The following is a 20320-nucleotide window of genomic DNA, read 5'->3' on the forward strand; positions in this document are numbered from 1 at the left end:
TCCCAATCTTTTAAATACTTTCTTGCTTTTCAGCAACTCTATTAACCTGTAGGTGAAACACATGAAAAGCATTAACTTTGAAACCTAGAATTGAGTGGAGGTAGGCTTGAATGTAGGCCCCACCACTTACTACGTTAGTATATTGCAGTAGATTCTTTAACCACTCTGAATCTATTTCAGTTATAATGAGTAACAATACCTGTCTAGAATCATGAGTAAAGATGGAATGATATTACACTGCCTAGTGCATTGTGAGTGCTGAATAAATTAGTTTCATTCTCAGCTGTCCTTGAGTGTTAACAACCCCCATTTGACTCTAGGGAGAGACGTTTGTTTTTTCACCTAAATCCAGCATGTTTCTTAACTCTTTATAGCAACTTCTTAATAAGTAATCCACCAATGTGTTTATTAGACTACATAGTACTTGTGGAGACAGAGTCCCAGAGAGCAGTTTCCAGGCTCTCGGCCTCAGTGGAAAGGTACTGGCTCTTGTAGTAGATGGCCATCAGCTGTAACTACTTGACCATCAGCTGTAACCAGTTAGCCATTGGCCACTGATATAACTGCAGTGGCTGAGCTGGCAAGCGTTGATTGCAGTTAGCAAGTGAGGTCGGTTGGCAAAGAAGCGGACTGCAGGCTGCGGATCGGGTGGCTCCTGCTTCTTGTGTCTCCAACCCAGCCACCAGCGGGAATACAGTGGTATGACTCTCTTATCTATGGCTCCCTGGGTGTTCCTTTTTGGCCTCACCATATCCTGCATTCTTATGTGGGGAGAAGGACTAGAGACCCTGCATGATACCCCCGCATGACATACTAACTCTTAACAGAGTCAATAATAACGAGTGAGCTATTTTAACAAAGGGTATTAGATTTAAACAAACTGATGCAAAGTTCTTTCAGTGCAGTTTTAGGGGTTACTCCTCTTATTTTTCATTAACAGTTCATTGCTATCTTCTACCGATAGATCTTGCATACAGAAAATTACATTTAATTACGATATTGTTCAGGTGGGCTAGTCTGTAACTGCAAGTAAAATATATTGACAGGATAAAATGAAAGCTTTGAAACAGTGCAAAGTTGGAAAAACAAGGCCAAGCAAGAAACGGAATTACCAAAATTCATGGTCAGAAGATTGATTAGAACGCATTTGCCTTCGAGAACTGGATTCTCTGCAGAATGGAGGTAAAACCCAGTTCTCGAGAAACTAACAAAGAGGAGAACGGCGCAGTACGGTGTTAACCATATGGATAATCAAAAAGCTCAGAAAGGCTTTAAATAACCTTCATCAAAGAGATGATTTTTTTTTTTTTTACTTTCCTTGCGCCCTCGCCCCCCCACCCCCGCAATTAATGCGGTCTAATGCACTGTCAATTTTTTAAAGGGGAAAATATCCCATACAACAGCTCTCAATAGGTTACTGACTTGTACCACAGACCCTTCCATTTAAAGATTTGTATGCAAATGTTTCAAATGTCATTCCACCTCAGCCTCCTTCCAAAACCTGAAAATCACTTTCAAGCCAAATTCTAGGCGCGTTTGTGATTTACGAAGGCCAGGATTTCCAGGCAGGGGCATTAGTACACTAACACCACATTCTCCTGAAATCCAGAAATTTCAAGGCTAAGACCGAGAAGTAGCTAGCGACGTATTTATTTATAATTTATTTATAATTTAAAATCAAGCGATTTCCAAAAGGGATTCGAGATAATTTTTAATGTTTTCAATTACGCATTCTACAATTCACGAACCTCTGTTACCCTCGGTGTGCGCCCCTCTCCTCCCACCACCCCAGGCCCAAGATGCTCTGCGGTCGTGCCTCCCTCCGCACAGTTTAAAAGGCCGGGCTAGCCTCGCTTCCCTACTCTCGGTCGCTGCTAGAGCTAGAGCGGTCAACCAATGGCTGCTTTCTCCTGTACTTGTAGTCCCGCCTTCCAACTCCACCGAAGCCAGTAGAAAGGGCCATCTGGTGACAGCAGCCAATGGGAAACTGGGGAGGTCATCATTGGCTGCGGCCGTCCCGCAGTGGAGTCTGGGCCTGCGCCTCGGTTACCCTGGAGCCGAGGTTGCCCTGCAGCTGCCACCTAGGAGCTGCAATCCCCGCCCCTACCCCAGCCCTGTGTTCAAACTTCCCGCACCCCAGCAACCACGGCGCCTGCCCCGCAGCCTTCGCGGCTTCCGCAGGAGCCTGGCACCCACTCTGGCGGCCAGACGCCCGGGCTCTGGCGAGGAGTTTGGTCCACCGACAGAAGGCAAGGAGGTGGGGCGCCGCGTCGGCTCTGGGGAGGGGCCGGGGTGGGCTGAGGGTGGGCTTTGGGGTGGGCGTGGAGACAGTGGGGAGTTGTGGGTACCAGGTGAGACGCGCTGGAGCCTGGGGGAGTTGGCGATTCGGCGTTTGTAGATGGGGATCGTGCCAGTGGAGTTCGAAGCCGGGAGAGTGAACAGATTAGGGATGGGGAAGGATTTGAAGACACGGGGAGAAGAAAGTCCCAGGAAAATAAGATCCCGCAGCTGGGAGAGGGCGGGAGGAGGGGATGTTTACCTGGACAGGTGGGGGATTGGGAAGTTAGGAGGAGTAGGGGAAGAGTTGGTTATTTGTTATTATGGTACCTGGAAGGGACGGAAAGGATTGCATTGCAGGATCCAGAGAAGGGGTTAGGCGTTATTAGAAAACCCTAGAGGCCTGTAGAGGCTGAGGATGAAAAAGAAAACTTCGGTTATGAAGCTTTGGGTAACTCGGGAATAATAAAGAGGAGATACTAAGACTGGTTAGAGTGGGAAGGCTCTTAAGAGTGGAAAGGAAAATTTTACACATCTTTTAGGAATGGGATTAGAGGAGGAAAGAGGGTTGGCAAAAATGTGCCTTCTTGGCATAGATGAGTTGGAATGGGTGCTTAGATACCTGATGTTTTACTTGGCAGGACCGAGGCACAGTGTTGAAAGTGGTGAAGAGTACAGGTCCAGTTCACCTGTGTTTAAAATAAATCCTCTTTATTCACTTTGTAGACTTGGACGAATTACTAACATCAATTAGTAACAAATTACTAGCTGTTAACAAATTACCAGAAAACCTATTTTTTTCTCCCATTTGGGAATGGGAATATTGTATTGAGATGTTCGTACCTATACTTAGGTAAATGAAAAAAATTGGATGGTTTTGTCCAAGTGGATCTGTTATTGGAATTTGGTTTGTGTAAACTATTGGATGGGCTGCATTGGCAATTTTCTTAATCTTTTCTGTCTTGGACCTCCCTCTGAAAGTCTGAAGAAAATTTTGACTCCTATCCCTAGGAAAATATAGTTGGGCGCATATATATATACATATTTATGGCTATCCTTTATCTTCAGGTCCACGTTAAGAACTTTGGGATCAAAAGCCATAATTTAAATGATTTAAAATTTATTTATTTATTTATTTATTTATTTATTTATTTGGAGGGCAAGGAGGTACTACATGCATTTAGATGAAAGTAAAACTGAAAACAGGATGCAGTTCTAAAGAGTTTATTTTCTCTTTTTTTTTCAGCATGGTTGTTTTCATCTATATTTTTTTCTAGTTGTAGTTCCACGTTTAAATTTTATATTAGTATTCTAAATAATTTACTTTGGGATTTTGTTGCATGTTGACGCATATGTTTATCCAAATACATAATAGGATATAATAGCTTTTTTATTCTCTAAGTTGGCAAAATGTTATTTCAAATATCAAAAAGTAATTGGTGATTTTGCAAAAGAGATTTTTCTTCTTTTGTCAGTCACATCTCTTCTGTTGAACAATCATGGAACTGTAATTCTGTAAAAGTCCTTTATGATATAGATACTATCCCCTCTCCTGATTCTTCTGCCTGTGATTCTTCATCTCCTTTATGGGATCCTCCTCCTCTGTCCACCATTTAATTGTTGTGTTTCCTCATAATTCAGTCTTCTGCCTTCTCTTCATTCTGTGTTCTTTTCTTGGCTGAGTTCATCCTCAGGCTTTTGATAGGGTTGTCCTCCACCATCTATATTTTATTAACACACTCTGAATTTTTTTTTATCTCAGTGCTGGAACTCTTGAGTTAGCTCCAAATTTATACAGCTGATTTTTGGTATTTCCATATAGATTCCCTATAGGCATCCTAAACTCAGTTCGCCTGATATTGAACCGATCTCCACCAAGTGTGTCCTATTAAATGGTACCATATTCACCCAACTTTGCAAGCCCCAAACTTTGGAATTCATTTATTTAGTTTTTTCTTTCTTCTTATAACCACAATACTATATCCAGTTTATTTTATTTGATAAACGTTCTGAATCAGTTCTGCACTCTGTATCTCTAGTTACCCTACCTTAGTTCAAACCACTATTATTTGCCACTTAATTTTAAGACCAGCTGGTCTTCTTCTTTTAGCCTTTTTGCCCTCCAATTCTTGGGTTGGAGGTGTATCTTTGTAAATGTCAGTTCTGATCATTTTATTTCTACTAAACATCCTTTATTTGTTTCCAACCAACTTAGTATGACATAAAGATCCTTCTTATAATGATTTCTTCTACTTAATCCCACCTCACTTATTATTACTTTGTTACTGCCCGCACTCCGGCCAGTGCAGCCATTCTAAACAGCATTGTCCGACAGAAATATATGAAACATATACGTAGTTAAACATTTTTTCAGTTGCCACACAAGAAAATACAAGCAGATGAAATTAATTTTAATATATTTTATTTAACCCAAAATATCCAAAATGCTCTTTCAACATACAATGAATATATAAAAAATTATTAAAGACATATTTTATATTCATTTTTATGTACTAAGTTTTCGAAACCTCATGTGTGTTTTACATTTACAGCATATCACAGTTATGACTAGGTAGGTGTAAACTACTTGTTGTTTGATAATACGCCACATTTATCTCATGCCTTTTACTTTTGCACATGCTGCAGCTGCTTCGCGAAATGAGGTCTTCCCTCACCAACTGCCTTCTTTTACAAACCTCATCTACCTTCTTACTCCCACCCTCAAAACACACAACCCAAATCATACTTGTGCTTAACCTCTGCTAACACCTAAAGACTCAATTTAGGCATAATGTGTTGCCTCTGGAAACCTTTCCAAACTCCCTTCTTTAATCTTAGTTTTGAGTTTCCTTAGCCTCCAGTACTTCCCTTTATCATTAGTGCTTATACTCTTGTGCGTTATCTTTCTCTTCTTGGCTGGGAGTTTCTTAATAGCAGGGGATCACTTGTGTCTTATTTTGTACTTCCAGCGCCACCATAGTTCAGTGCCTGACACTTAGTAGGCACTGAATGAATGAATGAATGAATGAATATTCTGTGATATTTTCATCATTTAACTGACTAAACTTTGGGAATATGTACTGTAGTTAAGATTCTTTAATTTGACCCATTTTTCAAAATGCTGTTTAAAGAAGCTGATTATGCCTTAAATTTTAAATCTAGCATTTACTGTGATCTGACCTAGAGTTTAGGAAACCATACTTAAAGTCTAAACATAGTTTGATTTTTAAGCAAGAGTAGGTGGTGTGTAAATAAAGGTAGGATAAGGAAATGCTTAGGAATACCCTGGAACATAGAAGTAGAGTAGAAAACCTTTACTTGGTTTTGTTTGTTTCAAATAATTTTTCTCTTTTATAGGAGAGAAGTAGTTGCAGTTTTAATGCAGCTATATTGTGCTCACCTTTATCTCATATTCAGTTATTTATTTTTCTTTTTAGGGAGAAAGATCTCCTTATTTATATCTTAGTTTATTTTTAGTCTACTCATCTAGCTGCCTGTTGTGTGAAATATTTTGCAGGCAGAAGTAGTAACCAACCAGCAATGTTTTATAGTACAAAGAAGCTGAACACAGGGAAATGACTGGAAATGAACAGTTTTTTGATTTTATACTGTTTTTCTTTTTTTCTTAAAACTAAGAACCTTTCTTAAAATCGCACAAATCAGAGGATTATTATATTCCACATAAAGTGCATTCTGTAGCTTAGATTTACTTGCTGATTCATTTGAAACTGGAGATAAAGAAGGCATTCTGGCACTGAAGGAGCTCTCGGTGGTAATCTCTTTTCTGACCTGTTATGTGTGACCTATACAATTTGAGATTTTTTTTTTTTTTAGAAAGTTTCCTTTCGCTTGAAAAATGACAAGTGTTAGATTTGATAAGTTTTCTAGCATTGCCATAATAGCTCTCTTGGCCATTTTTAGAAAATAAACAGTTCTTAGGAATTGAATTTGGGCAAGACTTAATCGTTTTTCTTTTTTGCTTTTACCTAGTTACCTTTGTGCAGATAGAGGAAACAGATGAACAACTGTTAACCGATTCATTCTTGGTCACAAAGAATTAGTTTAAATTGGCTGGAGAATGGTACATGGAATGTAAATCTCCAATGTTCTGTTAACCTAGGTAACATTTTTCTTTTAAGAGAAAAAACAATTTTATTTAATTAATATTGTGACTAGTTTATATTAGTCAAATAGAAATTATTTTTCTGCCTGCAGGTGAAATTCATTTTGTCTGAAGTCCTATTAGCTCATCTCAGTTATTTCAAATTAAGCCAGTAAGAACATTCCAACTTTACAGTGGTAATGGCTCTGAACAAAACTTTTTGATTTGCTAACTTGAATTTTAGAGATTTAAGTAAGTCTTATGCAGTTACTTGGAGGGAAGATTTAGCTTTTAAAACACAAAGGCAAATATTATAGACTGAAACTATTAATCTTCTGTTTGGAATAATAGCATTACAGAATAATCATTTATTCTTCAAACAATAAATGGTGTTGTGGTTACCATGGTGAACTAGACAGATAAAATTTCTGTTCTCTTGGGTATTATATTTAGTAGGAGAAGATAATAAATGTAAGGATATTTCCAAGAGTAACAATGTCTGTGAAGAAAATAAAACAGAGCAATAAGATAGAGTGACGATTCACTTTAATAGAATTGTCAGGGGAGCGTTTTTTGAGAAGGTAGCATTTGTGCTAAGAACAGGATGAAGAGAAGGACCCACCTGTGAGCTGACAACAAGCTTGGCAGGTTGAAGGCAGAAAGAAAGTCACTTTGGCTGAAAACAGCAGATGAGTGGAAGAGTTGCATGAAATAAGGATGAAGAGGTAGGCAGCAGACTTAGATCTCGTGGGGGTTTGCAGGTGTGGTTAAGGAAGATGCTGGCTGTAGGAAGCCGTTGAAGAGTATTAAGTAGGAGAGCAATGCCAGTTGATCTCTGTGTCAAGCAGTTTCCTCTGATTGGTGAAACAAAGATGAAAGCAGAATATTAGGAGGCTATTGCAGAAGTTCAAGTGAGAAAAAATGGTGGCTTGGACTAGGGCAGTAGCAGTGGGGATGGCAAGAATTAATGAAATCTGCAGTGTATTTTGGAGATAAAACCAGCTGATTTTACAGATGTTTTAGATGTGGGATGTGATCTTAAGAGGGAATCCAGAATGCCTTAGATTTGTGACATGAGTAATTCAGTAGATGGAGTTGCCATTTAATGAGATCAGAAAAATAGGAAAGAGTAGGGGTAGAAAGGGGACAGACCATGATTTCAGTTTGGGGCATGTAAGTTTGAAATGATTTTCAGGTACCCAGATGGAGTTGTCAGATAGGAAGTTGGATATATGAGTCTGGCATCAGGCTAAAAGAAGTCTAGGTGACATCACCTAAGGAGAGTGTTGATAAAGAAAAGAGGAGCATATGTGGTACCTTGTGTATTTCAACACTTAGAGATCCCGAAAAGGACGCAGATTCAACAAAGGAGACAAGAGACAGGTAGTGAGGAAACCAGGAAAGCAGATGGCTATGGAAGCTAAGTAAGAAAAGAGTGTTTTAGGACGGAGGGAACAGCTGCTGTGAGGTAAGGGATGAATGGGACAGAAAATTGGCCATTGGATGTAGCCAAGATGGATGTCATTTTCTATTTTGACAGAAGCAATTTCAGTGAAATGGTGGGGATGAAAACCTGACTAGTGTGGATTCAGAAGAAAATGTTTGGGAGGGAAATAGAGATAACATTCTAGATTATAGATTATTTTTCAAAAAATTTTTATTGGAAACTAGTAGTAGAGAAGAGAAATTGGGTTGTAGATGTAATAGGGCATGGAATCAAGCAGAAACTTTATTAGAGCCTCTTTGTTGGTAAGAATGATCCTGTAGAGAGGTCACAATTGGAAGAACACAGTCCTTGAGATGGAGAGAAGGTATGGGAAAGAAAACGGGTGAAAGGTTTAGCTCTGAAAAGGAACAGAAATGCTTCTTCAGTTTTAGCAGGGGGAGGCAACAGTATGGGATAGATGCAGACGATGTGCCTTCACAGGGAGCTAGTTTTCATCTGATTGTTGATATTCAAATATTGAATAGGTAACTCAATTAAGATTCAGCAAATTTGTAGTCCATTTCAGATTTTACTAATTTAGCTCTGTGATCTTAGATAAATTGTGATCTTGGGTAGTCACTTCGTTTTTCTGGGCCCTAGTTTCCTTATCTACGCAAAGAGGGGATTGATTCCCCAAAGTTCCTTCCAGTGCTAAATTGTTATGTAATCTTATTAAACTATAGTACTTTGTTTTTGTTTATACTTTATAAAAAAAATTAATAGTTAGCTTGCTAATAGTTCCTTAATTCATCTTTTACATTCCTTTTTTCTTTTGGTCTAATATTTCATATTTGGTGTCTTATTTTTGCCTTTAACTTGTTAATTTTTGTTTGCCTGTTTGCTTGTTTGAACTGTTTTTTTTCTGACAGCACTGTCAGCCAGGCAGCAATGTTTTTATAAGAACTAAGGACTGTTTTTAAAAGTGACTTTTCACAAATTTCATAGAAATTTAGAAATTCCTAAATTTCTGTTCTCTAGGAAATCTTAGATCTTTGGGTTGCTCTATGTTCTAATGAATAATTGTTTGTTGTCATGAAGAATTGTAACATAGTGCAGGATGGTACAGGTATATGTAGGTTAGAAATATTTGCTTTATCCTAAAATAGATACTAAATAATCAGAAGTTTGGCAAAGATAAAGTATTCTCTTATGTTCCTGGGGCTATTTTGTAATTTGTTATCACTATTAAGGAAGTGTTCTCATGTATTAGCATGTAATATTTTTAGGGAGTATATATAAAAGATGCATACATAATTTGTTTATTGTAATTAAAGTTTATTGGGGTGACAATTGTTAATAAAGTTACATAGATTTCAGGTGTACAATTCTGTGTTACATCATCTATAAATCCCATTGTGTGTTCACCACCCAGAGTCAGTTCTCCTTCCATCACCATATATTTGATCCCCCTTACCCTCATCTCCCACCCCCCACCCCCCTTACCCTCTGGTAACCACTAAACCATTTTCTGTGTCTATGAGTTTTTGTTTCTCATTTGTTTGTCTTGTTCTTTTGTTGTTTTTAGTTTATATACCACATATTAGTGAAATCATATGGTTCTCTGCTTTTTCTGTCTCACTTCGCTTAGCATTATAATCTCAAGATCCATCCATGTTGTCACAAATGGTCCTATTTCATCTTTTCTTACTGCCGAATAGTATTCCATTGTGTATATATACCACAACTTCTTTATCCATTCATCTATCGAAGGACATTTTGGTTGTTTCCATGTCTTGACCACCGTAAACAAAGCTGCAATGAACATTGGAGCACATTTGTCTTTATGGATAAATGTTTTCAGATATTTTGGGTAGATACCCAGGAGAGGGATTGCTGGGTCATATGGTAATTCTATTCTTAGTTTTTTGAGGAACCTCCACACTGCCTTCCATAACGGCTGCACCAATCTGCATTCCCACCAACAATGTATGAGGGTTCTTTTTCTCCACAGCCTCTCCAACACTTGTTACTATTTGTCTTGTTGATGATATGATGATAGCCATTCTAACTGGGGTGAGGTGATACCTCATTGTGGTCTTGATTTGCATTTCTCTGATGATTAGTGATGTTGAGCATTTTTTCATGTCTATTTGCCATTTGTATGTCCTCTTTGGAGAAATGTCTCTTCAGGTCCTCTGCCCATTTTTCAATTGGGTTGTTTGTTTTTTTATTGTTGAGTTTCATGAGTTCCTTGTATATTTTGGATATTAGCGCCTTATCGGAGGCACTGTTTGCAAAAATCTTCTCCCATTCAGTTGGTTGCCTCTATTTTGTCAATGGTTTCTTTTGCTGTGCAGAAGCTTTTAAGTTTGATATAGTTCTGTTCACTGATTTTAGCTTTTACTTCTATTGCCTTTGGAGTCAAATTCATAAAATGCTCTTTGAACCCAAGATCCCTAAGTTTAGTACCTATGTTTTCTTCTGTGCAGTTTATTGTTTCAGGTCTTATGCTTAAATCTTTGATCCATTTTGAATTAATTTTGGTACATGGTGACAGACAGCAGTCCAGTTTCATTCTTATGCATGTGGCTTTCCGATTCTGCCAGCACCATTTATTGAAGAGGCTGTCTTTTCTCCATTGTATGTTTTTTGGTTCTTTGTCAAAAATTATCTGTCCATATTTATGTGGTTTTATTTCTGTGTTCTCAACTCTATTCCATTGGTCTATGTGTCTTTTTCTGCCAATACCATGCTGTTTTGATTATTGTTACTCTGTTGTACAAGCTAAAGTCAGGGAGTGTGATACCTCCAGCATTGTTCTTTTTTCTTAAGATTGCTTTGGCTATTTAGGGTCTTTTTGTGGTTCCAAACAAATCTGATGATTTTTTGTTCTATTTCTTTAAAAAATGCCATTGGGATTTCGTTGGGGATTGCATTAAATCTGTATATTCCTTTGGGTTATATGGCCATTTTATCTATGTTGGTTTTTCTAATCCATGAGCACGGAATGTCTTTCCATTTCTTCTTCAATTTCTTTTAAAATGTCTTACAGTTTTCAGCATATAGGTCTTTCACATCCTTGGTTAAGTTTATTCCTAGGTATTTTATTCTTTTTGCTGCAATTGCAAAAGGAATTTTTTGTTTTAATTTCTTTTCCTGAGATTTCATTGTTAGTATATAGGAATGCAATGGACTTTTGTACATTGGTTTTGTAGCCGGCAGCTTTACTGTATTCGTTGATTGTTTCTAATAGCTTTTTGATGGCATCTTTAGGGTTTTCTATATATAGCATCATGTCATTTGCAAAGAGTGATAATTTAACTTATTCATTCCCAAATTGGATGCCTTTTATTTCTTTCTCTTGCCTGATTGCTCTGGCGAGGACTTCCAACACTGTGTTGAAAAGCAGAGGTGATAGGGGACAGGCCTGTCGTGTTCCTGAACGTAGAGCAAAGGGCTTCAGTTTTTAACCGTTAATGATGAGATTAGCTGAGGGTTTGTCATATATGGCCTTTATTATGTTAAGGTATTTTCCTTCTATACCTATTTTATTAAATGTTTTAATCATAAATGGATGTTGTATCTTGTCAAATGCTTTTCTGCATCAATTGATATAATCATATGATTTTTATCCTTTATTTTGTTTATGTGATGTATCACATTGATGGATTTGCGGATGTTGAACCATCCTTGTGCCCCGGGGATGAACCCCACTTGGTCGTGATGAATGATCTTTCTAATGCATTGTTGTATTCTATTTGCTAGAATTTGGTTTAGGATTTTTCATAAGTATTCATCAGAGATACTGGTCTGTAGTTTTCTTTTTGTGTGTTCTCCTTACCAGGTTTTGGTATCAGGGTAATGTTGGCCTCATAAAATGAGTTAGGAATACTGTCTCTTCTTCAGTTTTTTGGAAGAGTTTGAGCAGGATTGGTATTAGATCCTCTTTGAAGGTTTGATAGAATTCACTAGTGAAGCCATCTGGTCCCGGATTTGCTTTTGGGAAGGTTTTGGATGACTGATTCAATTTCGTTACTGGTGATCAGTCTATTTAGATTTTCCAATTCTTCATGGTTCAGCCTTGGAAGACTATATGTTTTTGAGAACTTGTCCATTTCTTCTAGGTTATTGAATTTGGTGGCATATAGTCCTTCATAGTATTCTTGGATGATCCTTTGTATTTCTGTGGCATCCGTGATAACTTCCCCTTTTTCATTTCTGATTTTGTTTATTAGTGTCTTTCCTCTTTTTATCTTAGTGAGTCTAGCCAAGGATTTGTCAATTTTGTTAATCTTTTCAAAGAACCATCTCTTTAATCACATTAATTTTTTTCTATTTTTTTCTCTATTTCAGTTCTGCTCTGATTTTTATTATTTCCTTTCTTCTGCTGACCTTGGGTTTCATTTGTTTTTCTTTTTCTAGTTATTTAAGGTGTAATGTGAGGTTATTTATTTGGGATTTTTCTTGTTTCTTGAGATAGGCCTGTAATGAGATAAATTTCCCTCTTAAAACTGCTTTTGCTGCATCCCAAAAATTTTGGTAGGATGTGTTTTCATTCTCATTTGTTTCTATGTATCTTTTGATCGCTCCTCTTATTTCTTTTTGACCCGGTTGTTCTTTAACAGTATGTTGTTTAATCTCCACATATTTGTGGTTTTTCCTGCTTTCTTTTTGCAGTTGATATCCAATTGCAAAGCCTTGTGATCAGAGAATATGCTTGGTATTATTTCAGTCTTCTTAAATTTGCTGTGGATAGTTTTATGCCCCAATATATGGTCTATCCTTGAGAATGTTCCATGTGCACTAGAAAAAAATGTATAGTCTGATGTTTTAGGATGAAGTGCTCTATAAATGTCAATTGTGTCCATTTCATCTAATGTGTCTTTTAGGGCTGCTATTTTATTATTTATTTTCTGTTTGGATGATCTATCCATAGCTCATGTCAATGATGTATTTAGGTCCCTTAGTATAATTGTGTTTTGGTCAATTTCTCTCTTTAGTTCTGTTTGTAGTTGCTTGGTATATTTCGGTGCTCCCAGATTAGGGGCATAAATATTGATGACTGTTATGTCTTCTTGTTGTATAGTCCCCTTTACCATTATGAAATGTCCATCTTTGTGTCTTGTTATCTTTTTAACCCTGAAGTCTGTTTCATCTGATACCAGTATGGCTGCACCTGATTTTCTCTGGGTACCATTTGCTTGGAGTGTCAATTTCCACCTTTCACTTTGAGTCTATGCTTGTCCTTGTAGCTGAGTTGTGTCTCTTGGGGACAGCATATGGTTGGGTTTAGTTTTTTTAATCCAATCTGCTACTCTGTGCCTTTTTATTGATGAGTTCAGTCCATTTACATTTAGGGTGATTATTGATAGGTGAGGATTCCCTATCATTCTATCTTTAGTTTTCTGGTAAGACTGTGTCTCCATTGTATTTTTGCCTTTTTATTGTTGTCTGTTATTTCTGTGTACTGGTAATCTATGATTTTTCCGTCTGTTTCTTCTTTTATTACAGTATATATTTAAGTCTGGATTTTTTTTTGAGTGGTTACCCTTAAGTTTATGTAAAAGAAAGTTTGATATTTAGAGTATTCCATTTTCTTCAGCACGCTTATGTTCTCCATTCCCCTATTCTGGTTCAGGCCTTTACTCTCCCCCTTTTTATGTTTTGGTTGCCACAAATTGTCCCTGTTGATGGTGGTCGAATAGCCTCCTTTAGTATTTCTTGTAATGCAGGTTGTGTATTAGAAAATTCCTTCTGCTTCTGTATGTCTGGAAACGTCTTTATTCCTTCCTTCATATCTAAAGGATATTTTTGCTGGGTATATTATTCTTGGCTCATAATTTCTCTCTTTCTATAGTTTGAATATTTGGTTCCACTCCCTCCTGGCTTGTAAAGTTTCTGCTGAAAAATCTGATGATAGTCTAATGGGCTTTCCTTTGTAGGTTACCATTTTCTTTTCCCTGGCTGCCTTGAGGGTTCTTTCTGTAGCATTGATTTTTGACAGCTTCAATACAATGTGCCTTGGAGAAGGACAGTTGGGGTTGAGGTAGTTAAGTGTTCTATTTGCTTCTTGGATTTGAGGATCCACTTCTTTCCACAAGTTTGGGAAGTTCTCATCGACTATTGTTTCAATATACTCTGTTCCCTTCTCTCTTTCTCCTCCTTCTTGTATGGCCATTATTCTTATATTGCTCTTTCTGATGGAGTCAGAAAGTTCTTGTAAAGTTCTTTCATTTCTTTTTAAGTCTCAAGTCTCTTCTTCCTTCCGTGTCATTTCCAGGTTTCTATCTTCGATGTCACTGATTCTTTCCTCCATCTGGTCAGCTCTACTACCTAAGCTGGCTATTTCATTCTTCATTTCTTATTGAGTTCTTAATCTCCAGAAATTCTATTTGGTTCTTTTTTAAAATTTCAATCCCTTTGGTAAAATGTTCATTTTGTTCTTTGGTTGTGTTTCTGAGTTCATTAAACTGCCTGTCTGTGTTTTCTTGCACTCATTGAGTTTTTTCAGAACTGCAATCTTGAATCCTCTGTCATTTAAGTCACATATTTCCGTATCTTTAAGTTCATTTTCTGGAGACTTTTCATTTTCTTCCTGAGCTGTTCTTGTTGCCTTGGTTATTCATGACAATTAATGATTTATTTCTCTTCCTAGACATCTACAGGATTGGCTTCTGCAACAGGTTGATAGGAAGCAGTCTTTCTTTTGTTTTCCAGTACATGGTGGTAGAATGTTTTACTTACTCTCCGAATGCAGCCTTTTATTCTCTCTCACACTGTAGTGTTATGTTTTCTCTGCACTACTCCAGCTTCTTACACAATGGGGGGATTCCCTGGAAGGCAGGCTTCTCCTCTGTGAACAGTTCGCCTGGGTCATAGGGTGCCGCCACATAATTTATTGTTACCTTTTTATTGTTTCTTTGATGGAAGAGCCCGACCCTACCCTGAAAGAACTCATCGTGTATTCTTGCTCATCTAGGTTCCCTTGTTGTCTAAAATTCTGTTATCACCAGTAATTCTTTTTGACCTAATGGATGTGTGAATTAAATAGTAGTTTCATGGACTATGGAAAAGAGATTGCTTGTATCAAATTGTTTTAAAAGATGTTAGAAATAATTGGCTTAAAATGACATTTTTTGGTTGAAGATGTAGATCTGACCACATATATATTTGTTTTCTCTATCCTTAGAGGCAATATTAAAATAATATTAAAGAAAAAAAAACAATAAACCTTTAACATTGAAGCAATAATAACGTCCTCTTAGTAGATGAGCAATTACAACACATTTCTGAAAGAGACAAAGAGTATGATAGATGAAACAGATTAGAACAGAGAAAACGGTGTCCTAAAATGTTCAAGAGGGAACTCTGCAGCAAAGATACTCTGATTTATCCAACAGGATATCCAACAGAACCTCAGAGAATCTTGGGATTTAAAAAGTCAGAGGAAAAAGATGATTGAAAATTGGAAGGAAGAATCATTTAAAAACTACATGTGAAATGGTTTTGCCTCCTTTCCCACCCAAGCCCATGTACAGTGACAGTGTAATGCTCCCTGTCCTTCACCACTCCTTCCCTTTCACATCATAAGTACAGAGGTAATTCTTTCTGGAAATAAAAACTGACAACACTAAAGGAGAAGGAGAGTTGCCATGGTTGACATTAGTGTCTGGAGATAATCCCTCCTCATTCTAGCTCTAAAGGAGTCTCTACATGACGGCTGATTCTCTGATGTTCATCCTAAAGCACAGTGTGCCTGTCAGAAAACCCTACACACACGTACATGGTTTCCATTCATTCTTCCTTTGTCTTCTTAAGTATCAATGGACACCAAAAATTACCTTCAAGAAATAAAACCAGCAGTATATAAATGGAAAGCCTAAGATAAACATACATACTGTCACCATGTGAAATAGAGATGATTCCTGGATCAGAAGAGACCTTAAAACAAACAAAATGTGTACTTAGTGTTCTCAGAGAAATGAAAATATATTGTTTCAGTAAAGGAAGAACAGAATAATCTTAAAAAGCAGAACAAGAATGAGTTCTTGGAAAGTAACATGTTTGCAGAGATTGAAAAGAAAAGGGTGGTTTAGAAGATAAATTGAGTAAATCTCTGAAAATAGAACAAAAAGATAGAACAGGTCTGTTGTTTAACCAGAAGTTTCAAAAAGAGTAAACAGTCAGTTATCAAAGTAACATAACATTTCTGGTGCTTAAAGATACAAGTTTCCAGCATAAAAGGAGGAGAGAGAGAAAAAGGCAACACAATCAGTGAAAAAAGACCCACACCTGGGCACATTATTGTGAAATTTCAGTATAACATGAGGAAAAATCCTAAAAGCTTCTAGGGAAGAAAAAAAGATAACTTGTAAAGGACTGAGAATCAGAGGAGCATACCTAGAGTGTGAACTCCATAATGGTGGGGATTTTTTTGTTGTTGTTTTCATTACTGTTACATAGAGCTCAAAAAAAAAATTCATGTTGAATGAAAAAATGACTATACCATCTTACAAGCACCTCTGAGGGTTTAGAAGACAGTGAAGCAGTATCTGCAAAGTTCTGAGAGAAAATGACTTAACTTAAAATTTGGAACCTATAAGAATTATCAAGCATGAGGGCAAAATAAAAACATTCTCAGGCTTGCAAGGACTTAGAACATTTACCTCCTAACCCATATATCCTTTCTGAAGAAGGTATTTGAGGATATGGACTAGTAAAATGATGATGAAAACTAACAAAGATAATGGCATGGGTTGCTAGAAATGGTAGATTAACTCAGGAGTACAGTAAAAGTAATTCCAGAATGACAGTGGTGCAACAGGTCTAGAAAGTAATTGGTTTAAGTTAGGATATTGGTCTCCAAGAAAAATGTTTTTAAGAGGAAGAATGGAGTGGACTTACAATGATTTAAGAAACTGGTAGATACCAGTGATGTGATAAGAAGGATGTTTTTTCTTTTCAGTTAGAAAAGAGGGACAATTAGGAATTCAAGGGAAAAAATCTGCATAACTAACAAGTAGTTGCATGTTGTAACTATTTAAAATGAAGTGTATTAAATCTTCATCTTTTGTAGTCTAAAATTGTTAATTCAAGTAATATGTAAGCAAGAAAGTATCAGGCATTAAAATAGTTGTTCCAGGGAGCAGAACTTGGATAATAGGGCAGTGGATATTTTCTTCTCTCTTCTCTCTTCTCTCTTCTCTCTTCTCTCTTCTCTCTTCTCTCTTCTCTCTTCTCTCTTCTCTCTTCTCTCTTTTCTTCTCTTTTCTCTTTTCTCTTCTTTTTTCTTTTCTTTTCTTTTCTTTTCTCTTTTCTTTTCTTTTTTCTTTTCTTCTTTTCTTTGCTTTTCTCTTTGCTTTTCTTTTCTTTTCTCTTTTCTCTTTCTGTTTCTTTCTTTTTTTTTTTTTTGATTAGGTATATGCATATATTTGGGGGGTGGGAAGAGTGCTGATGCATAAGAGATGAGTGGCAGGTAATGTTGTTTTGTGCATGCTTACCCTTTGCAATGAAAAGTTAGGTGGCACCTCTGACTTAGATGGTTGAGCTACTTCTGCCGTGTGCATACAAATAAAATAATTCCTCATCTATACCATATAATCAACTTTTAATTATACTATTGGAATTAAAACTGAAAGTCTTTGACAGGGAACATTAGAATTTAATGAACATGTTGTATATTTGAATTGTAAATATAATTGTTAATATTTACTGAGTGCTTACTGTGTGATATTGATTGAATTATCCAATTTAATCATCAAAAGAATTCTCTAAGGAAGTTACTTTTATTTCCATTTTACAGATGAGAAAATTGAGATTCAAATTTAGATTGAGAAGTTAGGTGAATTCCAGATTTACACAGCTAATAAGTGTTGGAGCCACTTAATTGGTCTAATCAATCATCCTTTTTTTTCTAGATAATGTTTTAAATGTGTAAATATTTTCTTTCATGACTGCAGGCCATTGTACATATTTTTAAAATATTAGTGCTTGTCCCTGGAATTTCTGATTTCAGACCCAATAGCTAATTGTAACAGACTAAGATTGCCAAACACTAATATACCAGGAAGTAAAATTCTAAGTTTGTTTGCTTACTTTTTAAAAAAATTTGTTTACTAAGGAAAATTTCAAATACAGAAGTAGAAATATTACAATAAGGAAGCCACAAGTTTCTGTCATCCAGTTTACATAACTATTAACTCATGGCCAATTTATTTTATCACTACCTTAATCTACTTACTAACCCCTAGGTTATTTTGGACACACCCCAGATGATTTAATTTTATCTGTAAATATCTCAACATATATCTCTAAAAGGTAAGGATTCTTTTTTAAAAAAAAGACAACCACACTATCATCATTTTACCTAAAGCAATAGTAATTCCTTAATATAATTAAATATCCAGTGTTTAAATTTTCTTGATTGCTCTTACAATTTTCTTTTATATAATTTGTTTGCATCAGGATTGAAATTAAGGTTCATAGATTGTAATTGTTTGTTTTCCTTAAGACTTTCCCTCCCCATCTCTTCTTTTTCTGCTTACAATTTATGCTTTAAAGAAACCAGTTTGTCCTAATAGAATTTTCCAGTCTGGATTTTGCTAATTGCTTTTTTATACATCTGTTTCATGTATTTTCTGTAAATTGTCATTTACATTTAGCGATTTGATCAGAATCAGATTGAATTTTTCTTGTAGGGGGAGCAGATTACATGCTTCAGTGATATCTCTGTGTCCTATCTGGAGGCACACAGTGTCTGCTTGTTTCTGTTCTGTGATATTTCCAGCCATTAGTGATCGTTGTCCAGCTTCATTGTTCCATTAGTGGCTACAAAATGGCACTATTCTAATTCTATCATTATAATGTTTCCTTTCTCACTTATTAGCTAGAATAATTTTGTAAAGGAACACTTTCCCTTGATTACTTTATTTTGAGATACAGCTGGTAACACTATAGGCAAGATACATGTTTGATATTTTTTTTCTTTATTGTATCAATTTTCAGGTGAATTAGTTGGTTTCCTGGCAACTTCCAAAGGTGACTAATTAGTTTTTTAATATCATATGCCCTCATGGATTTAAACATATGTGATGTGTTTTAATCCTTTGCTTATACAGCTCTTTCGATGGTGAAATCAGTCCATCTTTGTGTAGTAGGAGCTCCTTCCAACTGGCTCCTGAGCCCTCTGACACTCCGAGTGTCTGATTGCTTCCTTGATTTCTAGTGGAACCAAATTTCTAGATTCTTCGGTTCATCTTTTGTATTTCCTCCCTCAGATAAGGAATAAGATCTTTTATGAGTAGCTCTATTTTCTTTTAAAGGCAAATGGTATTTAGACACTATATCTGGTTACGAGGAATGTTCATTGCAATTCGTTCCTTGTTTCTAGGATTTTTCAATAGACATATCTATGAAATCGCTTTTTTAAAAAACTATAAAATCCATCATAAATTCATTTTTATACTCTTAATTAAAATTTTGGACTACGAAGTTTTAAAACTCATATTAGCTTTATTTGTTTCTACCTGCATTGAAATACAACACACTTTTTTTTTTTTGTCAGTGGATATATCTCACTAGAGATATAAAGTCAAATCATTGTGTTTTAAAGTCTGAACTGATTAATCTCTTGTGGACTTGCCACCAACTGTATATGTAGTTAGATTGATTTGTTTCATTTTCTTTTGATTTATAGTAATTGCTTTTTAAAAATCTATTTTCTAAAAATGATAATTTCCCAGGTCGAGTCTATAAAAATTATAGACAAAGAAGTCTAGGCATTTACCATCTCTGCCTCTAAACTTAGCTTCCTCCCTCCCCTGCAGCTCGCTGTACTCAGTCAGCTAACCACCAATACATGTGGCTTTTAAATTGTAAATTAAAATTCACCAAAATTAAAAATTAGTTCTCAGTCACATGTGCCACATTTCAAGTGCTCAGTAGCTCCATGTGCCCAGCTGCTTACCTACATTGGGCAGCACAGATTATAGAACATGTCCATTTTTGCGGAAAGTTCTTTTGGAAGCCCTGCCTTAGAGAACCCCCCCTTTTTTTCATTAGGTGTTTTGTTTATCCTTCTACTTCTTAAAAATATAAAAAATTATGTGTATATATTTATAGTCCTCTTTCTTTGATAAATGGTAGTACGCTATACATGCTTTTCTCCACCTTCTTTTTCTTAATATTTCCTGGAGATCACTCGGGACTATGGAGAATATACAGAGATAGTCCCCTTAGCTTTAACAGCTTCCTAGTACTGCACCTTGTTGTGTGGATGTTTAGGTGTGTGTAGCCAGTTCTTACTGTCATTTTGATTGTTTTACTCCTTTACCACTACAGTACTGCTGCAGTGAATAATAGCAGTGCTGTCTTGTGTATGTCTTTTTTCATATATTACTAGAACCACTGTACTTTGAACACTAATTTCATCATTGGGATTTTTGTTTCTTCTAGAAAATATTTAAAAAGATATTCTAATTATAAAAGTGATCCAATTTTATTTTATTAGAAAATCA

The 20320-nt window shown here is 36.2% G+C and overlaps 1 protein-coding gene across 2 annotated transcripts in view; it reads left to right on the forward strand.

Annotated features, from left to right (window-relative positions):
* Positions 1 to 2003: 2003 nt before the first annotated feature.
* The window catches only part of LCA5 (lebercilin LCA5), a 42638-nt gene continuing 24321 nt past the window's right edge, over positions 2004 to 20320 (forward strand). Inside the window, exon 1 of one of the 2 annotated variants that reach the window (XM_019729573.3) lies at positions 2004 to 2257. The gene's annotated coding sequence lies outside the window, so the exon portion shown is untranslated. The remainder of the gene's footprint in view (positions 2258 to 20320) is intronic. The other variant, XM_074333222.2, reaches the window with a different exon arrangement.

Source organism: Rhinolophus sinicus, chromosome 2, assembly GCF_057876585.1.
Source record: "Rhinolophus sinicus isolate RSI-liver-muscle chromosome 2, RSI-T2T, whole genome shotgun sequence".
Classification (NCBI taxonomy): Eukaryota; Metazoa; Chordata; class Mammalia; order Chiroptera; family Rhinolophidae; genus Rhinolophus; species Rhinolophus sinicus.